Raw genomic sequence first — 16079 nt, forward strand, 5'->3', positions numbered from 1 at the left:
TCAAGCCAGGAAACCTGGAAACCTCCTGTCATCCCTGATCCAAAATAAAAAAAACATTAAAAAGATAAAAAATATTAGATTGGAAAAGGGGGGGGGGGGGGGGGAGGGGTCACCATGCGCCCGGAGGAGATTGAGCGAGAGTTCGTCAGATATTATAAAACCTTATATTCAAATAATAAAAACCATCAGGGCGGAGACGTCGAAAAGTTCCTGGAGAAAATTAATCTCCCTAAATTATCAGAACAGGAATGTAAAATATTAAATCGACCTATAGACTTAAAGGAATTATTTGAGGTTGTCAGGACTATTCGGGGAAACTCATCTCCAGGGACTGACGGGCTCCCGTTTGAAATTTATCGTCAACATGGAGAGACAATTTTGCCAATGCTATTACAGGTGTTAAATAACACGTATCAGACCGGGGAACTCCCTTCATCTCTATCTGAAGCGGTGATTACCCTTATTTTAAAAAAGGATAAGGATGAAAGCGAGACTGGTGCGTATCGCCTAATTTCTCTGTTAATTACAGATTATAAAATCTGCACAAAAATATTCGCTAATAGACTGAAGAGTGTTATTGATAGGCTAATCCATCCAGACCAGACGGGGTTTATACCTAAGAGATTTGTACAATCTAGCATACGTAGAGATTTTCTGAATATGCAGGTTGAAGAGGGGGGAGGTTCCCACTCCATCCTGTCTTTAGACGCCGAGAAAGCGTTTGACAGGGTGTAGTGGGAATATCTATGGCAAGTCATGCATAAGATGAATCTGGGCCAATACTTTAAGTGGGTCCAGATTTTGTATAACCATCCCAAAGCCAGAATTAATATTAACGGAGTATGGTCTGATCAAATAGAATTGTATAGAGGAACAAGACAGGGATGTCCTCTTTCTCCTTTACGGTTTGCCTTATTTATAGAACCACTGGCAGCTAAAATTAGATCGGACTAAAGGATTAGCGGCTTTGGCATGAATGGGACCTCTGACAAGATAAGTATGTATGCTGATGACATCCTGGTCTTTTTGGAGAACCCAACATTCCTGCTGTCTTATCTTATGGAACTAATAGATAAGTTTAGTGATATTTCGGGGTATAAAATTAATCAGTACTGTTACCACTCGACCAGGCAACTCCACTGAACTCCCAAGGAATTAGGGTATTAAAACCTACAGAATCTTTGGATTATCTAGGGGTAAAGTTGAGCGCAAGTATATTAGACTTCACGAGACTAAATGTTTCTCCCTTGCTGATTAGATGCAAAAACAAAATTAGTGTTTGGCAGTAGCTACCCATAGGACAGGCGGATCGAATCGCACTAATTAAAATGGTGTTACTTCCCCAGATTTTGTATATTCTGGCAGCCTGTCCAGTTTGGATAGAGGATCGTTTCTTCAACCATCTGGAACGGCTGCTGAATGACTTAATCTGGGGAAGAAAAAGGGTAAAACTAAAACAAAAATATCTTTGGTTAGCGGAAGAGGATGGCGGGCTATCGGTTCCCTTTTTTTCAGGGATATTATTTAGCCTCCCAAGTCCAATGGATAAAGTCAGGGGGAAACAAAATAAATGAATATCTAGTAAAAGGGCTTTTACGGCCCAAAATACAATATATTTAGTATATTGGAGAATGGATTTATTAAAAATAAAGGGAAAAAAAGCCCAATATGCCGAATGGTTGATTTGGTTTGGGGTAAAATAAAAGGAATATTAGGAATTTTGAAGACTTCACATTTTTCACCTTTATGGTGTAATAGTAATATTAGCGAATTTCAATTAATCACAGAATACAAATATTGTGAAAAATATGGTATTATTTATGTATCACAGTTAGTTAAGAATGGGGAAATAAGATCACTAATAGAACTATGTCCTGGAATGAATCTAGACTTAATGAGCCGATATCGGTATCATCAATTGAAACATGCATTTGACGCTACACAAAACAGGGAATATTTTATTACAACAAAACACAAATTCATAGACTTCTGTTATCAACACACGACAACAAGGGTGACTATCTCCCAAGTGTATAGGAGAATAAGGAAGGGTTTGGGGAAAATATAAAAAAATTTAATAGTGAGGATAAATGGGCAAAGGATATAGGATCAAACACAATAGAATGGGTGAATATATATAAAAATATAAAAAAGACAACGATTTCCAGCAACTTTAGGTTAATTTATTTTAATATTCATAGAATATATATAACCCCCATATTGTTAAGTAAGATCTATAAAGAGCGAGAATCAAACTGTTGGAAATGTGGAGAAGAGTCTGCAGATTATTTGCATATGATATAGAGTTGTCCAAGTGTGCAACTCTATTGGAGGGAGGTTTTCCGAGTCCTAAGTGCAGAGTCTTTAATATCTCTTCCATGTAATTCGGAAGTGGCTGTCTTAGGTAGCATCCCATCATTAACCAGAGATAAAAAGAAAAAAAGGGTTTGGATAATGGGTCTTAACCACCTCTGGACCGCCTAACGCAGGATCGCGTTCCGGAGGTGGCAGCGCTGCGCAGAGTCACGCATATACGTGTCATCTCACGAGACGCGAGATTTCGCTCAAAGCCGGCCCGCGCATCGCGGGCCGGCAAAATTTAAAGAACAAGTTCGTCACCAGCCTGCCAGCAACGATCATTGGCTGGCAGGCTGGCGATTTTCAAAAAATCCAATCACAAGCCATATAACAGATCATATTAGTAAATATGATCTGTTATATGGCTTGTCTGCTCCTCTGCTGGTCCTTTTCGTCAGTTGGATCCAGCAGAGGAGCAGACATCACTGTGAGTACACCAAACACTTCACTGTAGCCCCAGATCACCCCCCTGCACCCCAATTAACCCTTTGATCACCCCTTTGATCGCCCCTGTCAATCACTAGTGAAAGACAAAAAGTGATCAGTGTAAACTGTCACTTTTTTTTTTCACTAGTATTGGCTGTTAGGTTTTAGGGATAGTTTAGGCCCCTTGGTTAGGTAGTTAGCGTCAGTTAGCGCCCACCCCACCGCACCGCAGTCACTTTTATTCGCTGATTAGCGTATCGCTAATCAGCATTTGTACTTTTATAGTATCTGTAAGTGATCAAAACTGATCGCGGTCAGATCTATAATTGTATTAGTGTCACCTTAGCTCGCCCTCCACCCAAAACGCAGTGTTTGCCCGATCAGGCCTGATCGGTCGCCCACACGTGCGTTCACCCACGCCCGCCCCACCGCAGTGACAAAAAATATATATTTTTTTGATCACTGCACATTCATTTTACACGCACTGCGGCGATAAAAAAATCAGTTTTGATATTTTTTATCAACCGCAGCGGCCTCCGGTACTTCGCTAGCCTCCCCTTTGTAAGACAGGTTTGCTTTTTTTCTTGGGTAGTCTCAGGGAATACCCCTAAATTTAGTAGTCCAAAATGTCAAACAGGGGGTATTCTTCTGAAGAGGCCTACAGGATTCTGACCCAGTCGGATGAGGAGTGGGAACCCTCATCTGACGAATCTAGCGGGTCAGAATATGAACCTGTGGAAAGCAGTGGCTCTCTGACCCAAAGTTCGGACGAGGAGGTGGAGGTCCCTGATAGCACCAGGCGTACCAGGCCCCGTGTCGCTAGACCACAGGTTACGCAGGATCCGCTTCAAGAGCAGCAGAGTGGGGCTGTCGCTGCCGGATCACGTGGTGAGGCATACACCAGCAGCGCAGCCCTTCCTGGACCTAGTACCAGCACTGCCGTACAACCTGGTGAAGTAGCGAGCACCAGAAGGGCAGTTGAAGCTGGTACGGTGGCACGTGCAATAGTTACCCCGTCGCAGCCACCGCACAGACAGGCCCGTAGACCCCCTAGAGTCCCTGAGGTGCTGGCAAATCCTGATTGGCAGTCACCAACTTCAGCCGCACCAGTAGTTCCCCCTTTCACCGCCCAGTCTGGAGTTCGGGTTGAGACGGCTCAAATCGGTTCGGCCCTGGGATTTTTTGAGCTGTTCTTGACTGCGGAGCTCTTGGACTTAGTCATGGCAGAGACAAACCGGTATGCCACACAATTTATAACCGCAAACCCGGGAAGCTATTATGCCCAGCCTTTCCGGTGGAAACCAGTCCAAGTTTCCGAACTTAAAATTTTTCTGGGCCTTCTCCTCAACATGGGCCTGACAAAAAAGCATGAATTGCGGTCATATTGGTCCACGCACCCGATTCATCACATGCCCATGTTCTCTGCTGCTATGTCCAGGACACGATTTGAGACCATCCTCTGTTTTCTGCATTTTAGCGACAACACCACCTCCCGTTCCAGAGGCCACCCTGCTTTTGACCGGCTCCACAAAATTCGGCCCCTCATAGACCATTTCAACCAGAAATTTGCAGATTTGTATACCCCTGAGCAAAACATCTGCGTAGACTAGTCCCTAATACATTTTACCGGGCGCCTTGGCTTCAAACAATACATCCCAAACAAGCGTGCCCGGTATGGGGTCAAATTGTATAAGCTCTGTGAAAGGGCCACAGGCTATACCCACAAATTTCGGATCTATGAGGGAAAAGATCAGACCCTGGAGCCGGTCGGTTGCCCTGACTACCTGGGGAGCAGTGGGAAGACAGTCTGGGACTTGGTGTCACCCTTATTCGGCAAGGGGTACCATCTTTATGTGGACAATTTCTACACAAGTGTGGCCCTCTTTAGGCATTTGTTTCTAGAACGGATTTGCGCCTGTGGCACCGCGCGAACTAGTCGCGTGGGCTTCCCCCAACGGCTTGTAACCACCCGTCTTGCAAGGGGGGAGAGGGCTGCCTTGTGTAACGAAGAACTGCTCGCGGTGAAATGGAGAGACAAGCGTGACGTTTACATGCTCTCCTCCATTCACGCAGACACGACAATCCAAATTGAGCGAGCAACCCGTGTCATTGAAAAGCCCCTCTGTGTCCACGACTATAATGCGCTCATGGGAGGGGTGGACTTCAATGAACAGATGTTGTCTCCGTATTTAGTTTCCCGCAGAACCAGACGCTGGTATAAGAAGGTGTCTGTATATTTGATTCAATTGGCGCTGTACAATAGTTTTGTTCTCTACAGTAAGGCTGGGAGAACACGATCCTTCCTCAAATTCCAGGAAGAGATCATCGAGAACCTCCTGTATCCAGAAGGTTCCGTGGCCCCATCCACCAGTGTAGTTAGCTGTCTACACGAGCGACATTTCCCCAGTGTCGTTCCTGGTACCTCAACCCAACCGTCACCCCGAAAAAGATGTCGTGTCTGTAGCAGGAGTGGAATAAGGCGTGACACCCGCTATTTCTGTCCTGACTGTGCTGACCACCCTGCCCTATGCTATGGAGAGTGTTTCCTGAAGTACCACACACAGGTACACTTAGCATAGGGATTGCATCTCACAGGACAGGCACACAGGGCTATTAGGGCCCATTCACTCACAGCTGCTGCAAACCTCTCCTTTCACCTGGGATAAAGTGCATAACGTACTTCGCCACATCTTTGGGCGATTTGCGCTTTGCACATTGTCCCATGGGGAAGGAGAGGTTTGTTCTATAAAGGTAAAAAAAACTAAACAAAAAAAAATTACCGGTAAGTAAAAAAGTTAAACGTTCAGTTAAAAAAGTTTAAAAAAAGTTTCTATGTTCTGTTCAACAGTTAATAAATTTATTGCGTTGCGGCCTGGTTTTTTCTTTTTTGTTTTGTTTTTTTTACCTTCCAGGTGGACCAACCGATCGACTAGCTGCAGCACTGATGTGCATTCGGACAGAAGCATTGCGCTGCTGTCAGATTACACGCAAGTCGGTGTATGCGGCGCTGCAAGACGAGATTTCTCCTCTGCAGTAAAAGATACGTTTGCCGAGGCATATGAGCTGAGGAGGTGGCGGTGTTCATATACTTTGGCAAACACTTTGTATATATAAAAAAATAAAAATCCCGGCAATGATTTATTCATCCACATCGATTGATGTGAATGGAGAAATCTGGTTTGCCAGGGCATACGAGCTAAGTGGGTATGGATGTTGGGCGTAGCTCCTATGTCCTGGCAGACGCCTTTCCCCTCCTTTTTCTTTTTTTGGCAGAGATTTTTTCATCCACATTGATCGATGCGAATGAAGAAATCTGTGCCGTTCATTTTTTTCTTTCAGCCCAGAGGCTGAACGGAAAAAAAAAAAAAATCTCATTACCTGTATGCTCAATATAAGGAGAATAGCAGAAACTCCTAATGCTGGGCATACATGTAATGATTGCGGAGACCCTCAAATGCCAGGGCAGTACAAACACCCCACAAATAACACCATTTTGGAAAGAAGACACCCCAAGGTATTCACTGAGGGGCATATTGAGTCCATGAAAGATTGAAATTTTTGTCCCAAGTTAGTGGAAAGGGAGACTTTGTGAGAAAAAAATTAAAAAAAATCAATTTCTGCTAACTTGTGCCAAAATTTTTTTTTTTCTATGAACTCGCCATGCCCCTCATTGAATACCTTGGGGTGTCTTCTTTCCAAAATGGGGTCACATGTGGGGTATTTATACTGCCCTGGCATTTTAGGGGCCCCAAAGCGTGAGAAGAAGTCTGGTATCCAAATGTCTAAAAATGCCCTCCTAAAAGGAATTTGGGCACCTTTGCCCACCTAGGCTGCAAAAAAGTGTCACACATGTGGTATCTCCGTATTCAGGAGAAGTTGGTGAATGTGTTTTGGGGTGTCATTTTACATATACACATGCTGGGTGAGAGAAATATCTTGGTCAAATGCCAACTTTGTATAATAAAATGGGAAAAGTTGTCTTTTGCCAAGATATTTCTCTCACCCAGCATGGGTATATGTAAAATGACACCACAAAACACATTCCCCAACGTCTCCTGAATACGGAGATACCACATGTGTGACACTTTTTTGCAGCCTAGGTGGGCAAAGGGGCCCACATTCCAAAGAGCACCTTTCGGATTTCACAGCCGGACACTTCCTCTGCCAGTCAGGGGAATGTCAGCTCCGGTAAGCAGGGGACCAGGAGAGCAGGGCAGGCCAGACAGGTGCTGGTAGTGGGAGACTCTATTAGGGGAACAGATAGGGAAATCTGTCACAAAGACCGTGATCGCCGAACAGTGTGCTGTCTTCCTGGCGCTAGAGTTCGACATATCGCGGATCGGGTTGACAGATTACTGGGAGGGGCTGGAGAAGATCCAGCGGTCATGGTCCATATCGGAACCAATGACAAAGTTAGGGGTAGGTGGAGAGTCCTTAAAAATGATTTCAGGGATTTAGGGCAAAAGCTTAGGGCAAGGACCTCAAAGGTAGTATTTCCGAAATACTACCGGTACCACGGGCCACACAAGAAAGGCAGCGGGAGATTAGGGAAATTAACAAGTGGCTCAAGAACTGGTGTAGGATGGAGGGGTTTGGGTTCCTGGAAAACTGGGCCGACTTCTCTGTCGGCTACAGGCTCTATCGTAGGGACGGGCTGCACCTCAATGGGGAAGGGGCAGCTGTGTTGGGGAAGAAGATGGCTAGAAGGTTGGAGGAGTGTTTAAACTAGGGACTGGGGGGGAGGGTAATTACACTATAGAAGGGGAAGATAGTGCAGATAGAGACCGGGGGCAAGGTAGTGGGACTGGGGGAGAAATGGAAGGAGGGACAAGAACAGTTCAGAAGGAAAGGTGTAGGGTAAAAAAATATACATAAACCTCTCATATGTATGTATACTAATGCCAGAAGCCTGACTAATAAAACTGGTGAACTGGAATTAGTGATGTGTGAGGAGGACTATGACATAGTGGGAATAACTGAGACATGGCTGGATGATAGCTATGACTGGGCAGTTAATGTACAAGGTTACAGTCTGTTCAGAAAGGATCGTCAAAACCGGAGAGGTGGAGGGGTCTGCCTTTATGTAAAGTCTTGTCTAAAGCCCACACTCCGTGAAGATATAAGTGAGGGACATGAACATGTGGAGTCACTATGGGTAGAGATACATGGAGCTAAAAACAACAATAAATTACTAATAGGAGTCTACTATAAACCACCTAATATACCAGAGTCCACAGAAAATCTACTACTAAACGAGATAGACAAGGCGGCAAATCATAATGAGGTGGTTATTATGGGGGACTTCAACTACCCAGATATAGACTGGGAAACTGAAACTTGTATATCTCATAAAGGAAACAGATTCTTGGCAATAACCAAAGACAATTATCTCTCCCAACTGGTTCAGGACCCGACTAGAGGGACGGCCATACTGGACTTAATATTAACCAATAGACCTGACAGAACAACAGACGTGCAGGTTGGGGGACACCTGGGAAATAGTGACCATGAAGTAATAACCTTCCAATTATCATTCAAAAGAGCGTTTCTACAGGGAGGAACAAAAATACCAAACTTCAAAAAAGCTAAATTTAGCCAACTAAGAGAGGCCATAGGCCTAACTAACTGGGACAAAGTCCTCAAAAATAAAAATACAGCCAAAAAATGGGATATCTTTAAAAACATCCTAAAATCTCATTGTGAGAGGTACATACCGTATGGAAATAAAAGGTTAAGGAACAAAAAGAAACCAATGTGGATAAACAGAACTGTAAAGAAAGCAATAAATGACAAAAAGAAAGCATATAAAACACTAAAACAGGAGGGTAGCACGGAAGCACTGAAAAAATATAAAGGAAAAAAACAGAACATGTAAAAAACAAATAAAAGCGGCCAAACTAGAGACCGAGAGATTAATTGCCAAAGAGTAAAACTAACCCTAAAATGTTCTTCAATTATATAAATGTTAAAAAGTATAAATCTGAAGGTGTCGGCCCTTTAAAGAGTAATGAGGGGGGAGTCGCAGAGAGCGACGAGGAGAAAGCAAAGCTGTTAAATATTTTTTTCTCCAATGTATTCACTGAGGAAAATAAACTGTCAGATGAAATGCTGAAATAAATTCACCATTAAAAGTGTCCTGTCTGACCCAGGAAGAAGTACAACAGCGACTTAAAAATATCAAAATAGACAAATCGCCAGGACCGGATGGCATACACCCCCGTATCCTAAGGGAATTAAGTAATGTCATAGCCAGACCCTTATTTCTGATATTTGCGGACTCTGTACTGACAGGGAATGTCCCACAGGATTGGCGCATGGCAAATGTGGTGCCAATATTCAAAAAGGGTCCAAAAACAGAGCCTGGAAACTATAGGCCGGTAAGTTTAACATCTGTTGTGGGTAAACTGTTTGAAGGTTTTCTGAGAGATGCTATGTTAGAGCATCTTAACGGAAATAAGCAAATAACACCATATCAGCACGGCTTTGTGAGGGATCGGTCATGTCAAACTAATTTAATCAGTTTCTATGAGGAGGTAAGTACTAGACTTGACAGCGGCGAATCAATGGATGTCGTGTATCTGGACTTCTCCAAAGCATTTGACACTGTACCTCATAAAAAGGTTAGTATATAAAATGAGAATGCTCGGATCCGGAGAAAACGTCTGTAAGTGGGTAAGTAACTGGCTCAATGATAGAAAACAGAGGGTGGTTATTAACGGTACACACTCAGATTGGGTCACTGTCACTAGTGGAGTACCTCAGGGGTCAGTATTGGGCCCTATTCTCTTCAATATATTTATTAATGATCTTGTAGAAGGCTTGCATAGTAAAATATCAATTTTCGCAGATGACACTAAACTGTGTAAAGTAATTAACACTGAAGAGGACAGTATACTACTACAGAGGGATCTGGATAGATTGGAGGCTTGGGCAGATAAGTGGCAGATGAGGTTTAACACTGACAAATGTAAGGTTATGCACATGGGAAGGAATAATGCAAGTCACCCATACATACTAAATGGTAAAACACTCGGTAACACTGACATGGAAAAGGATCTAGGAATTTTAATAAACAGCAAACTAAGCTGCAAAAAACAGTGTCAGGCAGCTGCTGCCAAGGCCAATAAGATAATGGGTTGCATCAAAAGGGGCATAGATGCCCGTGATGAGAACATAGTCCTACTACTTTACAAATCACTGGTCAGACCACACATGGAGTACTGTGTACAGTTCTGGGCTCCTGTAAACAAGACAGACATAGCAGAGCTGGAGAGGGTCCAGAGGAGGGCAACTAAAGTAATAACTGGAATGGGGCAACTACAGTACCCTGAAAGATTATCAAAATTAGGGTTATTCACGTTAGAAAAAAGACGACTGAGGGGAGATCTAATTACTATGTATAAATATATCAGGGGTCAGTACAGAGATCTATCCCATCATCTATTTATCCCCAGGACTGTGACTGTGACGAGGGGACATCCTCTGCGTTTGGAGGAAAGAAGGTTTGTACACAAACATAAAAAAGGGTTCTTTACGGTAAGAGCAGTGAGACTATGGAACCCTCTGCCTGAGGAGGTGGTGATGGTGAGTACAATAAAGGAATTCAAGAGGGGCCTGGATGTATTTCTGGAGTGTAATAATATTACAGGCTATAGCTACTAGAGAGGGGTCGTTGATCCAGGGAGTTATTCTGATTGCCTGATTGGAGTCGGGAAGGAATTTTTTATTCCCCTAAAGTGAGGAAAATTGGCTTCTACCTCACAGGTTTTTTTTGCCTTCCTCTGGATCAACTTGTAGGATGACAGGCCGAACTGGATGGACAAATGTCTTTTTTCGGCCTTATGTACTATGTTACTATGTTACTATGTTACAGGTCATTTACCTACTTACCACACATTAGGGCCCCTGGAAAATGCCAGGGCAGTATAACTACCCCACAAGTGACCTCATTTTGGAAAGAAGACACCCCAAGGTATTCCGTGAGGGGCATGGCGAGTTCCTAGAATTTTTTATTTTTTGTCACAAGTTAGTGGAAAATGATGATTTTTTTTTATTTATTTTTTTCATACAAAGTCTCATATTCCACTAACTTGTGACAAAAAATAAAAACTTCCATGAACTCACTATGCCCATCAGCGAATACCTTGGGGTCTCTTCTTTCCAAAATGGGGTCACTTGTGGGGTAGTTATACTGCCCTGGCATTCTAGGGGCCCAAATGTGTGGTAAGGAGTTTGAAATCAAATTCTGTAAAAAATGACCAGTGAAATCCGAAAGGTGCTCTTTGGAATATGGGCCCCTTTGCCCACCTAGGCTGCAAAAAAGTGTCACACATCTGGTATCTCCATATTCAGTAGAAGTTGGGGAATGTGTTTTGGGGTGTCATTTTACATATACCCATGCTGGGTGAGAGAAATATCTTGGCAAAAGACAACTTTTCCCATTTTTTTATACAAAGTTGGCATTTGACCAAGATATTTATCTCACCCAGCATGGGTATATGTAAAAAGACACCCCAAAACACATTCCCCAACTTCTACTGAATACGGAGATACCAGATGTGTGACACTTTTTTGCAGCCTAGGTGGGCAAAGGGGCCCATATTCCAAAGAGCACCTTTCGGATTTCACTGGTCATTTTTTACAGAATTTGATTTCAAACTCCTTACCACACATTTGGGCCCCTAGAATGCCAGGGCAGTATAACTACCCCACAAGTGACCCCAAGGTATTTCGTGATGGGCATAGTGAGTTCATAGAACTTTTTATTTTTTGTCACAAGTTAGTGGAATATGAGACTTTGTAAGAAAAAAAAAAAAATCATCATTTTCCGCTAACTTGTGACAAAAAATAAAAAGTTCTATGAACTCACTATGCCCATCAGCGAATACCTTAGGGTGTGTACTTTCCGAAATGGGGTCATTTGTGGGGTGTTTGTACTGTCTGGGCATTGTAGAACCTCAGGAAACATGACAGGTGCTCAGAAAGTCAGAGTTGCTTCAAAAAGCTGAAATTCACATTTTTGTACCATAGTTTGTAAACGCTATAACTTTTACCCAAACCATTTTTTTTTTACCCAAACATTTTTTTTTTATCAAAGACATGTAGAACAATAAATTTAGAGCAAAATTTATATATGGATGTCGTTTTTTTTGCAAAATTTTACAACTGAAAGTGAAAAATGTCATTTTTTTGCAAAAAAAATCGTTAAATTTTGATTAATAACAAAAAAAGTAAAAATGTCAGCAGCAATGAAATACCACCAAATGAAAGCTCTATTAGTGAGAAGAAAAGGAGGTAAAATTGATTTGGGTGGTAAGTTGCATGACCGAGCAATAAACGGTGAAAGTAGTGTAGGTCAGAAGTGTAAAAAGTGGCCCGGTCTTTCAGGGTGTTTAAGCACTGGGGGCTGAGGTGGTTAAGGTAGCAAGAGTGATCATTGCGAGAGAGTGGGGTTCTAAAAGAGCACCGAACATTACAGAGTGGAAAAATTTACTAGCACGGATCGAGAGGTTCGAGGAATATATTGCCGGTAGCGGATGAGTGGAGTCGTTGCCTGGAGGGGGCGGGGGGCGATGGAGAGACGAGAGCAGCCATCACCAGCGGCGTGCACCGATAGGACCACCAAGGGGGTGGGGTGGTTGTATGTAACTTGTGTGACAATCAATATAGATAGATTGAAACTTAACTGGGAGCTTGGGAACCTCCCACAACATAGTACACAACTTGCTAGTTTTGTAGTGTTTTTGTTTACTGCACCTTATTATATTGACTGTCCTGGCAGATTGTGTATTAAGGAATCCGGATTATTGTATTGTCAAATTGGTTTATCTATGCATTTTGTATTGGAAAATGAATAAATAAATATAAAAAAAAATGTGCAGACCTATAAAAATGCAGAAAAAAAAATACCAGATCCGTTTTTCCGGATGACACCGGAGAAACAGATCCGGTATTTCAATGCATTTGTCAGACGACTCCGGATCCGTCTGACAAATGCCATCCGTTTGCGTCCGGCGACGAAACTTCCTGCCGGAATCCTCTGCCGCAAGTGTGAAAGTACCCTAAGTCACCATTTTCTGTGGCATATGGGTTTCACCCACAATTTGGCACATTCTCTCGTTCGGATACTTCCGGTATCCCTGATGAGGAACATTTTTCGTCATCATTGTCTTCTATATGGCTGAAAATTCAAAATAACTTGATGAATATAGGCAACAAGTATAGACGTGTGGCTGACAGGAAACATATGAATGGTCCGGACCTAAGTGTGGATGATTTTGTGTGGCTGTCCACAAGAAATATTAAGTTGAAGGTTCCTTCTTGAAAGTTGGGTCCAAGGTTTATTGGTCCATGTAAGATCACCGCCATCATTAAACCTGTAGTTTTTCGTCTTGAACTTCCTCAGGCTCTGAAAATTCATAATGTGTTTCACAAATCTTTGTTGAAAAGATATCTTAAACCTTTGGAGTCGTCCCCCTTGCCACCCGCTCCTGTCATGGTGGACGGCAGTTTGGAATTCCAGATCTCTAAGATTATTGACTCTCGAGTTCTCCATAGATCTCTTCAGTATCTTGCTCACTGGAAGGGTTATGGACCAGATGAGATAATGTGGGTACCGGCATCTGACGTGAATGCCAGTCGTTTGATGAAAGCCTTTCACAGGTCTCATCCGGATAAGGTTGGTCCTGGGTGCCCAGAGGTCATCCGTAGAAGGGGGGGGGGGCTGTCACGGACGTTTCCGCGACAGGTGGTAGGAGATCGGTGAGACTCGCAACACGCGGTTTGATCTGACATGTTTTCTGTTTGGATTAAATGACGTCTGTGTTGTTGCTGGTGCTTGCCAGACCTTCTTTCCCCAGGTGTGGCTATTATAGTCATTTAACCTTCTTTATTTATTGTTGTTTCTCCCACTATGCTATGCGGTGTAAGCTTCAGTTTGAATTGTGGATAGCTGGTGTGTGGATCTCGGCTGAGTTCCTGGTGCTGCCATAGCCACTTGAAGTTAAGTGTTTTCTTTCCCTTTTATATGGGTTATCTTGTGTGTTGCATTTCCCTGTCATTTGTATTAAGGTCTGAGGGAGACTCCTGTTCATCCTTCCTTTTGGAGCAACAGGTTGTCTTAGTCCTAAAGAGGAATAAGAGGTGACAGAGGCAAATTGGAAAATGGATCTATATTAGGCCTCATGCACACAACCATTTTTTTTTGCGGTCCGCAAAACGGATTTCCGTTGTTCCGTGACCGTTTTTTCGTCCGTGGGTCTTCCTTGATTTTTGGAGGATCCACGGACATGAAAGCTCATCAAGAAAATGCCAAGCGTGTGCAAAGCAGTAATCAAAGCAAAAGGTGGCTACTTTGAAGAACCTAGAATATGACATATTTTCAGTTTTTTCACACTTGTTTGTTATGTATATAATTCCACATGTGTTAATTCATAGTTTTGATGCCTTCATAGTCATGAAAATAAAGAAAACTCTTTGAATGAGAAGGTGTCCAAACTTTTGGTCTGTAATATATATATATATATATATATATATATATATATATATATATATACACACACACACATACAGTACAGACCAAAAGTTTGGACACACCTTCTCATTCAAAGAGTTTTCTTTATTTTCATGACTATGAAGGCATCAAAACTATGAATGAACACATGTGGAATTATATACATAACAAACAAGTGTGAAACAACTGAAAATATGTCATATTCTAGGTTCTTCAAAGTAGCCACCTATTGCTTTAATTACTCTTGGCATTCTCTTGATGAGCTTCAAGAGGTAGTCCCCTGAAATGGTCTTCCAACAGTCTTGAAGGAGTTCCCAGAGATGCTTAGCACTTGTTGGCCCTTTTGCCTTCACTCTGCAGTCCAGCTCATCCCAAACCATCTCGATTGGGTTCAGGTCCGGTGATTGTGGAGGCCAGGTCATCTGGCTCAGCCCCCCATCACTCTCCTTCATGGTCAAATAGCCCTTACTTTCAAAGTTTTCCCAATTTTTCGGCTGACTGACTGACCTTCGTTTCTTAAAGTAATGATGGCCACTAGTTTTTCTTTACTTAGCTGCTTTTTTCTTGCCATAATACAAATTCTAACAGTCTATTCAGTAGGACTATCAGCTGTGTATCCACCTGACTTCTCCTCAACGCCACTGATGGTCCCAACCCCATTTATAAGGCAAGAAATCCCACTTATTAAACCTGACAGGGCACACCTGTGAAGTGAAAACCATTTCAGGGGACTACCTCTTGAAGCTCATCAAGAGAATGCCAAGAGTGTGTAAAGCAGTAATCAAAGCAAAAGGTGGCTACTTTGAAGAACCTAGAATATTACATATTTTCTGTTGTTTCACACTTGTTTGTTATGTATATAATTCCACATGTGTTAATTCATAGTTTTGATGCCTTCAGTGTGAATCTACAATTTTCATTGTACTGTCGCTACAGGACACAGTACAGACACAATCCATGACAAGGTCAAGCAAACACAGTACATAGAAAGACATGATTGCACAACCAGGGCAGGTCATAGCACGCAAAAGACATCCACCAAACTGACATAGAACTCAGGACTATATAACAGACTTGAAGAACTCATTAGTTGAACAGATACAGACACACAAATATCAAGTGAAAAATTAACCCTCGGAATACAAGATACAAGCACATTGCCTCAATTCGCACCACAAGTAACTGGGATCAGGATGCATGGAACAAGGGCACAACATCCGGCTGCACCAATATAGGGGAAGAAGCCAAGCACTTCTTAACTGCAGGAAAGAACAAACTGAGACATCTGTCCCTTTCTTAGTCATGTAAGTTAAGGGTTTCACCACTGTCGAATAGTTCTGAATAAATTTTCGGTAATAGTTGGTGAACCCCAAAAACCGCATAAGAGCCTTTAGATTTTCAGGTCGATCCCAGTCCAATACAGCACAGACTTTCTCTGGATCCATTTGAAAACCTGAAGATGACAGCAGGTAGCCTAAGAATTGCACCTTGTGTCAGCAAAAACACACTTCTCTAATATTGCATACAATTTATTATCTCTTAGGATCTGTAACACCTGTCTAACGTGATCCTGATGTGTCTCCAAGTCTGGAGAATAAATTAGTATGTCATACAAATACACGACAACAATCTTCCCCACTAAGTGATAAAAAATGTCATTCACAAAATGCTGGAAAACTGCAGGAGCATTGGTCAACCCAAAAGGCATGGCCAGGTTCTCAAAATGACCCTCTGGGGTATTAAAAGCCATCTTCCATTCATCCCCTTCCTTGATCCTGACCAG

Source organism: Bufo bufo, chromosome 5 (genome assembly GCF_905171765.1).
Source record: "Bufo bufo chromosome 5, aBufBuf1.1, whole genome shotgun sequence".
NCBI classification, from domain to species: Eukaryota; Metazoa; Chordata; class Amphibia; order Anura; family Bufonidae; genus Bufo; species Bufo bufo.